Source organism: Uranotaenia lowii, chromosome 1 (assembly GCF_029784155.1).
Source record: "Uranotaenia lowii strain MFRU-FL chromosome 1, ASM2978415v1, whole genome shotgun sequence".
Classification (NCBI taxonomy): Eukaryota; Metazoa; Arthropoda; class Insecta; order Diptera; family Culicidae; genus Uranotaenia; species Uranotaenia lowii.
The window spans coordinates 89611370-89623937 of record NC_073691.1 but is presented as its reverse complement, the minus strand read 5'-3'; the positions used below and the strand labels follow the sequence as shown (position 1 = coordinate 89623937).

The window sequence follows — 12568 nt, the reverse complement described above, 5'->3', positions numbered from 1 at the left end:
TCTAGCAGACGCACGATCAGCAGAACCACACCTGGAGCAGCGCACCATCATCGGACGAGGGTATCAAGTATCATTTGATGCACTCGTCATTTGTCGCCCCAGTGGGGCTCGGTAGTATTAAGAGCGAAAGTAATAAATCATTCTAGTTTCGGCCCCGGTACAGTTCAGTTTGTGTTTTTTAAAAACATACCGAAGTACCCCGCGAATTTAACTGGCGCAGTCGGTAGGATGCGCAAAGTGTTTTAAAGTTCGTCAAGTAAGACATTTCCGACGGTTTATCGGAAATTTGTAGCTTTAAAGGCTAAAAGGACATTAAGCACTGGTAAATTATTCGAACAGTTCTATCCTCAACGGATTATTGAGGACAGTGAAAGTGTTGTAATAAGTGACAGTGAAAAAGTGTCAAAGTGCGCATCGGAATCAACAATCACGGCCACGGGACGGCTAGAATCCTTACGGACGAAGGATTATCGAACGTAAGTAATAGAAAAGCTAAGTTAGTTCTATAAGTGAACAATATAACCAAAAAGTGAAACAATATAACGAAAAAAATAATAATACAGTGAAATAAAAATTAAAAATTCAATATTTAAAAAATTTTTTAACACAATTTAAAAGTGAAATTAAAGAAATAAAATGTCTAATGATAATGAAACACAAAGAATGCTTGAGGAGACCCAAGCGGTCTTCGAAAAAGCGGAAAAAATACTAAAATCGATGCAGACCCCTCAGGTCATCCGGGATTTACAACCCTTTAGGGGAGAACCCGGTAAATTGCATTCGTTCCTTAAAGCAGCTAATGACTGCATACCCTTCATTGAACCTATGGCTGGCACGCCATTCCATGACATTTGGCTGCAGGCCTTAAGATCAAAAATAATAGGACCCGCAGATCAGGTCCTAGAGCTGTATGGTACGCAGCTTATCTGGTCCGAAATTCAATCAAACCTTATAGCGTACTATAGCGACAAAAGGGACCAGGTAACGCTGACAAGAGAATTGTTTTCTCTTGTTCAGCAATCGAATATTGAAGACTTCTACGCAAACGTTTGTAACAAACTATCACTTCTAATAAACAATGTAACAATAAGTACAGACAACGGTGCAGTGCGGGCAGACAGAATTGCCACGCACAAGGAAAATGCACTGCAAGTGTTTTTGGCAGGCTTGAGAGAGCCAATTGGTGGAATCGTAAGGGCAAGACAGCCCAAAAACCTGAAAGAAGCCTTTGATGCAGCTATGCAGGAAGGTAACTTTCTCAAAAAAACGAACCCTTTCAAAAATGAGGCCCCTCAAAGGCCACCCAAACCACATTTTTCGTTCCGTCCTCAAACATTTAATCCCTTCAATCAATCTCAGGTAAGTCAACCCCCACTTCGTCAGACCCAGGCATTTGGAATGCCTAATCCATTTAACCAACCCCAAGCAGGTCCATCCCAATTTCCATCCAGACCCGCATTCATACCGAAATTTCCAATTCCAAGACTTCCTATGCCCAACAGGAACGCATTTGCACCAAAACCCTATAGCAGATTTCCCCCACCGACTCCGATGGACGTAGATCAGTCAATCCAAACGAAAAATGTTAATTATATGAACAGAAACAAACTTTTCAACAGACAAGAAATTCGAACACACGAGCAATACCCCGAAGATCAATCTTATTTTGAAAACTATTATCCCGATCCTTACTACCCTTATTATAATCCTTATCATCCCTACTTCGATCCAAATTACAACTACTATCCGGAGGAGGATTCTCCAGCACAGAATCCAAATAAAATTAAAAATCAATTAGAGACCCCTACATTATCGGAATCCAAAACAGAAACCGATAATGAAGACGATTTAAATTTTCAGGTGGATCTAGGTCCAACGAAAAAGACCTAAACAATTTTATCCCTTATGTGATGATTCAAACCTCTAAAGGACAATTAAAATTTTTGGTGGACACTGGTGCCAACAAAAATTATATTAGCAAGAATCATGTAAATATTGAAAAATGTAGGACGACTAATGCAGCAAAAGTGCGTAACATTAGTGGCCTGCATACAGTTGATAAATTCGTGGAATTCAACCCCTTCCCACAAATTCAAAATAATAAACTCCTTTTTTTTGTCTTCGACTTCCATCCTTTCTTTGATGGGTTGATAGGCTATGAAGCACTCAGACAAATGGGAGCTGAGATTTTAACTGCTTCAAACGAACTAAAAATTTCGGGTGAGAGGATCAAAATGTATAAAAAGTATCCTCAAAAATCGTTTACTCTCAATGCAAACGAAATAAACATTATTCCGATTGAGACTTTGGAAAATGGAGATTTTTGCATTGAAGACGATCGCGAGATTCACCCTGGCGTATTTTTGTTAGCAGGATTATATTCTGCAAATGACAACCTTGCTAATGTGTTGTTGAGTAACACATTGGACGAAACAGTTAAATTAAAGCGAAATATTTCAATAGGCGAAATAAATCATGTCGAAGCGACAGCTTCTAAACTTCCTCTCAAAGGTGGAAAAACGAACAAAAGTTCATTGCTTCCACAATTGAGATTGAGTCATTTGAACTCTGAGGAAAAAAAGAAACTGACTGAACTTCTGATTCAATACGATGATATTTTTCATCAAGATGGTCAAAAGCTCAGCTTTACTAACGCGATCAAACATCGCATTAACACCACCGATGACCTACCGGTATACACGAAATCCTATCGTTATCCCTTCTGCCACAAGGAAGAAGTACAACGACAGATTTCAAAGATGCTGGACCAAGGCATCATAAGGCCATCAGTCTCCCCATGGTCCTCACCCATTTGGATCGTCCCCAAAAAGGTCGATGCTTCTGGCTTGAAGAAATGGCGATTGGTGATTGATTACAGGAAGCTAAATGAAAAAACTATTAGCGACCGGTACCCTATTCCTAATATCACTGAGATATTAGACAAATTAGGGAAATGCATGTATTTCTCAACGCTCGATCTAGCCTCAGGGTTTCATCAGATCGAAGTACATGAGAAAGACATACCGAAGACGGCATTTAGCGTTGATCACGGTTTATACGAGTTTGTCAGGATGCCCTTTGGCCTCCGAAACGCTCCATCAACTTTTCAAAGAGTTATGGATAACATACTCCGTGATCATATCGGAAAAATATGCTTGGTCTACATGGACGACATAATTGTCTATTCAACCAGCCTTCAAGAACACTTGGAGAATCTGGGAAAAATCTTCAATACTTTGAAGAAATTCAATATGAAGGTCCAATTAGACAAAAGTGAGTTTTTACATAAGGAAGTAGCTTTTCTGGGACACGTCGTGACACCCGAAGGTGTAAAACCTAACCCGGACAAGATCAAGGCAATAAAAGAATGGACTTTGCCCAACACCGAAAAGGACCTGAGAGCTTTCTTAGGAATTCTCGGTTACTATCGCAAATTCATTCGTGACTTTGCCAGGATAGCCAAACCTTTAACTCAACAGTTGAGAAAGGGAGAGCGTGTTACTCATACGCCCGAATTCATCTCAGCATTTGAGAAATGTAAAAAGATCCTTACAAGCAGCCAAATTTTGATATATCCAGATTTCACGAAGCAATTTGTGTTAACGACGGATGCCTCAAAATATGCCGTAGGAGCGGTCTTGTCTCAAGGACCAATTGGACAAGATAAGCCCATTGCCTTTGCTTCTCGAACCTTATCGAAAAGTGAAGAGAAATATAGTACAATTGAAAAAGAACTTTTAGCCATAGATTGGGCGTGTAAGTATTTTCGACCATACGTTTATGGAAGAAAATTTATCCTCTACACGGACCATCAGCCATTAACATACGCCTTAAACCTCAAAGACCCTCACGGAAAACTCGCGAGATGGTCTCTAAGATTAAAGGAATATGACTTTGAAATTAAATTCAGACCCGGTAAACAAAACGTCGTCGCCGACGGTCTGTCCCGAATAAATTTGGAAGGTAATCTAGAAGGAAATCTAACAGGAGATCTACACAATAATGATCAAAGTGATGACGAAAGCTCTTCAGATATCACTGCTCATTCTGCAGAATCGGATAATGAAGATTTCTTGAAAATGACAGAACTACCTCTGAATATTTATAGAAACCAAATTCTTCTGAAACAAGGAGACCAAGAATCAGAAGAGTTTGAAGAAATTTTCCCAGGAATTTTCAGAAGAACCTTAACCAAAGTGGTATTTGGCGTACCATTCTTCATAAGAATGTTTAAGGAATTCTTACACCCGTCCAGGATAACAGGTATACTTTGCCCCGAATCCTTGTTAAATACCCTCCAAATTACTTATAAAAATTATTTTTCTCGAAACAAAACCTTTAAAGTTATACTAACGCAATGTTTATTACAGGACCTCAGAAGCACAGAAGAACAGGATGCAATTATCGAAAATACACATCAACGTGCCCACAGGGGTGTGGAAGAAAACCAGAAAGTAATAATTAAAAGGTTTTATTTCCCAAAAATGCGGAATAAGATTCGAACATACATAAATCTCTGCACAACATGCCTTGAGAATAAGTATGAGCGAATCCCGTACAAAATTTCCTTTGCTTCTACACCTATTCCCAAAAAACCCCTAGACATAGTCCACATGGATATTTTCATTTCCCAACCAAACCTTTTCATCTCTACAGTAGACAAACTTTCTCGCTTTGCTGTCCTAACTCCCATTAAATCCAGATCAATACCGGACATAAAAAAGGCTCTGATCAAAATTATTTCTACCTTTGGCACTCCTAAATTGATTGTTTGTGACAACGAACCAGCATTTCGATCCATTGAAATTCGAAGTCTACTTAACAGACTTGAATCAGAACTTTATTTTGTACCACCCAATAACAGCCAAGTAAACGGCATCGTTGAAAAATTCCATTCCACCCTGAGTGAAATTTTTCTTTGCATCAAAGATAAGTATGATGACATTCCTGACAAACAGAAATATCAAATTGCCACAACACTTTATAATACAACCATTCATTCTGCAACAAAACTTAAACCCCTTGAAATATTTTATGGCATTAAAGAAGGAGAAGAACGACCCCTAAATCTTGAACTCATTTTGGAAAATAGAAATAAAATTTTCGATGAAGTCGTAGAACGACTAGAAAAATATCAAAAACAAACTATAGACCAACACAACAAAAATAGATCCCCTGAACCAAACTTTGAAACAGACCAAAGCTTGTACAACAGAATACAAGGAATCAGGAACAAAAAACGTAGAAGATACAAAAAAGTTAAGGTCTTACAAGACAAACGTAAAACTTTTACTGATCATAGGAATATTGTAATTCATAAATCAAAATTGAAAAAACTTAGGAAAAATTAAATTTTGCACTAAACAAACTCTTTTTACCCCACAGCATAATGTCTCACTTGAGTAACCTCGTAATTCTGATCGTAATAAGAACAATCAATTGTCAATATGTTCAAATTCACGATATAACGAACAACGCAGGAGCGTTGATTCTTCAAAGAGGAGAAGGGAGGATAATCGCAGGATATGATAGACTCTTACATATTGTCGAATTACCACAATTTGAAATTTCCATTTCTATCCTAGAAAATGTGTCTCAACAACTTAAAAACTCATCTAATGAATTGTCAGAAATTTTACAAACAAAATTAAGAGAAATCAGATTTACATTTAACACTATCAATATAAATTCATTTAGATCAAAACGTGCAATTGAAACCCTTGGAAGTGTAATTAAATTTGTATCAGGAAATTTAGACGCAGAGGATTTAAGAATTATAAACTCAGATTTAGACAGCCTAAGGAAATCGCAAGCAGGATTAATAAAACAAAATAACAGACAAATAAAAATCAACTCCAAATTTGAAAATAGGATAAACCTTGTGAACAACGATATAAAAATTCAACAAAACCTTTTGAGAAATTTTCTCCAAACTAGCGATAACGTGATAACTGAAAATCAAAGAATAGCCTTGATATTCAAAACCGATATACTTCTAGACTCACTAAAATCTATAGAATACGCGATTATGCTTGCAAAACTTAACATTATAAGTAGGCAAATCCTCTCGACTAAAGAAATCAAAACAATTGTAAACGAACTAAACAATCAAGGCGTGGAGATACACCATCTGGACAACATCGACGATATCCTCACTACAACGGTCATCTATAAAGGATCAACTCTTATCATCTCGGTGAACATTCCCAGACTCCTTCCAACCAAGTATCAGGAATTCGTAATCGAACCCTTACCAATCTCCAACCGGACATTCAAAATCAATCATCGTACGGTTTTTGCGAACTCGGAGCAAACGCTAGCCACCATTTCACCATGCCGTGGAAACGACAAAGTCCAAATTTGTGAGAGAACCCAAATTATTGACATCAGCAATAACCAATGCGAAAGTTCAATAGTCCGAGCTCAACATGGAGCATGCGATATGACAGAAAAAGCTGCGACAACGGAAGTCAGGCAAATTACACCAGGCACACTATTGGTGATAGCCAACAACCGCAATGTCACCTTGAACAGCACCTGTGGAATCTACGATAAAGTTCTCACGGGAATTCATACAATTCTATTTCACAATTGCTCAGTAAGAATAAAAAACGAGCTATATGAGAACTATGAAATCGAGTTTCGGCAGAAGACGATTTTGCCTATACAAGCAGAAAAAATATCGCCCGTGTACGTTGAACCGCACACCAATTATTCGGAAATTAAAGAACTGCACCTGAAGAACAGAAGACACTTGGAAAGTCTCGAATCCAAGCAAACTGTTCAAAATGCATCACTAAGCTTTTTCGCCATAGTGATGATTTTACTGGTGGGTTTCGGCTTAAAGAAATTCAAAGAAAAGCTAGCAAAATTCCAGATCGCAACGGACGCAGAAATGCCCCAACCGAGACGTTTGGGACTTACGGAGGGAGCAGTTACCGAAGGAACCGGCCCATCGAGGATCGTGCTCTAGCAGACGCACGATCAGCAGAACCACACCTGGAGCAGCGCACCATCATCGGACGAGGGTATCAAGTATCATTTGATGCACTCGTCATTTGTCGCCCCAGTGGGGCTCGGTAGTATTAAGAGCGAAAGTAATAAATCATTCTAGTTTCGGCCCCGGTACAGTTCAGTTTGTGTTTTTTAAAAACATACCGAAGTACCCCGCGAATTTAACTTATATATATATATATATATATATATATATATATATAAATATATATATATATATATATATATATATATATATATATATATATATATATATATATATATATATATATATATATATATATATATATATATATATATATATATATATATATATATATATTTATTTATTTATTATTTAACCAGCATTACCAAAGACCACTCTCAATTGTTTTTTTAATCCTTTCCGAATTAAAATTTGTTTTGTGTCATTTATTGAAATTTTTGTATTTGTATTTGTTAACATTATCACACAACTTTAAGTAGATTTTTTTTTGTTTATTCTAAAATAATAGGCGTTTTTTTTTATATTCTCTATTGATAACATCGTACGATTTATTTTAATTACACATTTTAAACTGTTAATCATAAGTAGTTACTTTTTAAATTTATTCAAGAGAGTTTGTGCTTTTTTCTTATTGAGAGCTCCAAAACTTGATTCTCGACTTTTGCTTTCTGTTGAGTTGTCTAACGTTTTCCTTTTAAATAAAATGGACAAAGAAAATGATGTGATGATATGTATCGATTGCGAGCGTCCTGAAAAAAATGTAAACTTACTTCTAACATGTGCGTACTGCTCCACAAATGCCCATTTCCGTTGCCGTAATTTAATCGGAAGCGCTGCTCGAAAAATGAAAGATCAGTTATTCTTTTGCAAACCAAGTTTTTCAGAAATTTATTTTAAAATTATTAATTCAAAAATTAACCAAACTTCCATCATTGATAGTTTCAAAACTGAACTTACTTCAACAATTCAAAATGCAGTCTCAAATTAAATGCGAGCAATAAAATCGGAATTTCAAACAGTGACCGCGGCTATAGAAACATCCCAAGAATTCTTGTCATCAAAATTTGACACTATCCAAACAGATTTTAAAAATTTGAAAACTGAAAATGAAACTCTTAAAGTAGAGGTGTCTGAACTAAAACAAACACAATCTTTTCTTTCTGGCAAAGTTGCAAAGCTGGAAAATCAGTTGGACAAAGTAAGTAAAAGTTCGATCTCTAAAAATGCCATGATTTTAGGTGTCCCATTTGTACAAAATGAAAATACGATTAATGTCATTTGCAAAATCGCTCAAAAACTTGATTTTAACCTTCATGAAAACCAGATCGAGTTCGCTTGTAGATTATTTTCTAATAAAAATAAAGTGGATCCCCTTGTACCAATTAAAGTGATCTTCAAAGAAACCTCGGTCAAGGAGGAATTATTTTTCAAAAAGCGTGCCTTTGGAAAACTCTGCTCCACAGCTATTGACCCTTCTTTTGTCATAAATGGTAGATCTTCAAATATAATGATTCGCGATGAACTAACTCCTTTATCATTAGAACTTCTCACTGAACTCCGAGAGTCTCAGGATTTGCTTAGCATGAAATATATCTGGCCTGGCAGAAATGGCGTTATACTTTAAAAAAAAGATGATAATTCTAAACCAGAATATGTTAAAAACAGAGAAGATCTTGACCACATAATGACAAAGTTAATGTTTCCATCAAACAATGTGAACCATTCCGTTTTAAACTCAACACCTTCGCCTAAGCGTAAGAGGGTCTGAGTACATATACAAAATAGCAAATAAATTTAGTCTAGTTTTCTCTTTATTTTTATAATGGATACTCTAAAAAATAGATATAACGATAGCATAGAAGATTTTAATTTAGCAATAAGTAATGTTAGTAATAAAACTCTGCGGATTTTCCAATGGAACATTCGTAGTATGAATGACTTGCAAAAGTTTGATAATATTTTACAAATAATTCAACTTTCCAAAGAAGTGTTTGATGTGATCGTGATTTGTGAGACTTGGCTGCTGAAAGATAACTGTAGACTCTACAACATACCGGGGTTTTCATCAATTTTTTCATGTAGATCTCAATCCAATGGCGGCTTAGCAATGTATGTGAATAGTAATTTTAAATTCAAGGTCACTAACAATATTGAAATCGATGGGTTTCACAATATAAGCATTGAACTGTTCATCAATAGCCAAATCATTGACGTTCATGGAATTTATAGACCACCTTCCTTTGGTTTTAATACTTTCTGCGAAAAACTTGAAGGCATACTGTCATCGGTTCCAGATAATCATACGTGTTTTGTTGTCGGAGATTTGAATATTCCGATTAACATAGAATCCAACAACACAGTTATCAGGTATAAATTAATTCTTGAATCGCTTGGTTACATCTGTACTAACACTTTCCCAACGAGGCCATCAAGCCCCAACATCCTCGATCATGTAGTTACCAAACTAATTGATTCGCCTCGGATCACGAACGACACAATATATAGTGACATTAGCGATCATTGTCAGATAATATCAACATTTGAACTCCAAACTACAAAGAAAAAAGTCGATTTTGAAAAAACCATCATTAATTATACAAAATTACATCAACTGTTCAGTGATTATCTCAGACAAATTCAAATTGTGGATGACGCGAATGTCTGTTTGATTAATATTTCGACCTTTTATAGCTCATTGCTCCTGCAATGTACGAAAAAAATAAGTAAACAAGTAACGGTTAAGGGTAATTATTGTCTCTGGATGACTCTCGACCTCATAACTCTAATTAAATTAAAAAACAACTACATTAAGAGAGTTAAACACAACCCTGGAGACACCAATTTAAAAGAACTTCTGAAACATGTCTCAAAGAAAGTTGAAAAATGTAAACGAAAATGCAAAAAAGATTATTTCGAAAACCTTCTTAACAATTCTTCCCATTCGAAACTTTGGAAGAATATAAATTCTGTCTTAGGGAACTCCAGAGAAAATTCTAGAGCTGAGATCAACCTGACTGTTAATAATCGAAGTACTAGTAATAAGAAAGAAATTTGTGAAATTTTCAACTCCTATTCTACCAGTATTGGTAGAAATTTGGCAAATAATATTGTAGTCGACCCATCTTTCGACAACTTATCTTTCATAAACAGAGTTCCTAACACCATTTTCTTACGACCTGCTACAGTCAATGAAGTTATTCAAACTATAGGATCATTGAAAAATAAAAAAAGCTGTGGCCCTGATAACATTCCCTGCAGCTTATTAAAATCTAACTGCTTAGAAATGGCACGTATTTTAACTGCATGCTTTAATTCTATTTTGGTATCGGGGGTCTATCCCGAAAGTCTAAAAGTCGCTAGAGTGGTTCCCGTTTTTAAGGCAGGCGATGAAACGAATATAAATAATTACCGTCCAATTTCAACACTTAGTGTGTTTAGCAAAATATTCGAAAAACTCCTGGTAAGTCGACTCAATAACTTTATCAAAGAAAATAACATCTTATATAGCCTGCAATTCGGTTTCAAAGCTGGGTCCAGTACGCTTATTGCAATGTGTGAATTGATAGATTCGGTAATTGAAAACATAGACACAAAAAAAATTGTAGGAGGATTGTTTCTGGACTTAAGAAAAGCCTTTGACACGCTTGATCATGACGTTCTTCTTAGGAAACTGGATTGCTATGGAATAAGAGGAGTTGCTAATAATATCTTTCGTAGCTATCTTACAGGACGGAAACAGTATGTTTCTATTGATAAAATAAATAGCTCGTTGGGACAAATAGAAGTGGGTGTGCCTCAAGGTAGTAACATTCGGCCACTACTTTTTCTTCTATACATCAATGACTTATGCAACCTGCCATTACATGGTACCCCCAGATTATTTGCAGATGACACAGCTTTATTTTATCCAGAGAATTGTCCTAATGTCATAATCGGAAAAATGCAAAAAGACTTAGAGATTCTTGGTAAATACTTTAATAGCAATCTGCTGACCCTAAACCTTTCTAAGACCAAATACATGATATTTCGTTCAGCAAGAAGGAGAATTTATTGCAGCAATGACCTTTCTTATGATAATACTATAATCGAAAAGGTGGATAACTTTAAATATTTGGGGCTCACGCTTGATGAAACACTTTCGTGGAGTTTCCATGTCAACAACCTTATAAAGAAAACATCGTCCTTGAGTGGTATTCTTTGGCGAATAAGAAGTTTTTTGCCGCGTCATGTTTTAATTAAATTTTATTTTGCTTTCATTCACTCTCAGTTGAACTATCTTATCGCGGTATGGGGCAGGGTTTCCCTGTCTATCCTCGGGCGATTGCAGACATTACAAAATCGTTGCATAAAAACCATATTCAAACTTCCTTATCTCTACCCTACGTCTTTACTGTACTCGAATACAACTTACAATATTTTACCTCTTACCCACTTGTGTAGTCTGCAAACATTATTGTATGTCTTCGACAATTTGAACTCATTAGACAACACAAGAAATTTATTGTTTAACTCAGGCACTCGTTCTCGCCATACTCGTCAATCACATCATTTGCTTTGAAGCCGTTGCTTAACATCTTTTGGTCAACGCAGAATTTCTTACATTGGACCTGCTTCTTACAATTGCCTTCCAGAAGTTGTCAAAAATGCTAACAACCGCAACATTTTCAAATCGAAAGTGATACGTCACCTCAAGGAACTTCAGTCGTAAACCTTATCATCATGCCAGTATTTTTTATTTTTTGTTACACATATATTTTAACTAAAATTTTTTTTTCTAAAGTAACGTTAACATTTTTTTTTGTAAATATTTTTTTCCTAGTTAGTATATTAGCTTTATCAATTAATTTTTAATTTGTTCCTTTTGTATTAATTAATTATAAAATATGGATCTCTTCAAAGGAATACTCTTTCCACTGAGATTCATTCTTAGTTTAGTTTAGTTTACTTGTCTAGCTTCATTCCCTCGCATTAAGTAAATCCGGACAATTTAAAAAAAAAACAGGACAAATCCTCATTTATCAGGACATCTGGCACCTCGAAGACTGATGTTATAGTTTTTTTTCACTGTTTTTGATGCATCAGCATGGAGATCAAGGTAAGAGACTTAATTTTTCTTGAATCTTAAATGCATAATGTTGTTTTAAAATTTTGTACCTCCTAAAGCGTGTATATTTTTGAATCATTCGAACACAAATGTTGAGATTCAACCAACAGAAAAATCAAATATCATCTACTCATAAATTGCCCGTGGGAATTTTTCATACCTTTGAATAAATTTCTTTTATATGCTGTCCCAGAGAACACATAATATTTTAACCATACAAAGAAACTGGGTTGGTGTGGGGGAGTGTGGTGGGCCACTACAAAAAATAAAACTGTAAACAGTTCGTTATTTGTTAATTCATCACGTGAAAACAGAGCGGAAGATTTAATTAACTATTCGAAAACGAAATTGTTACATGCGAAATTCCATTCAGAATTTATCCAATAACTCTTTTCATTAAATTATCAATCACTTGGTGTGAGCTTCATCGAAAGCAGAATGAATATTTCCCTAATGACTGATGG

At 35.7% G+C, this 12568-nt stretch overlaps 1 protein-coding gene across 3 annotated transcripts in view; it reads right to left on the bottom strand.

Annotated features, from left to right (window-relative positions):
• Positions 1-12568, bottom strand: part of LOC129738936 (polymeric immunoglobulin receptor-like) — a 348269-nt gene that overhangs the window by 153588 nt on the left and 182113 nt on the right. The gene's annotated exons all lie outside the window — the stretch shown is intronic.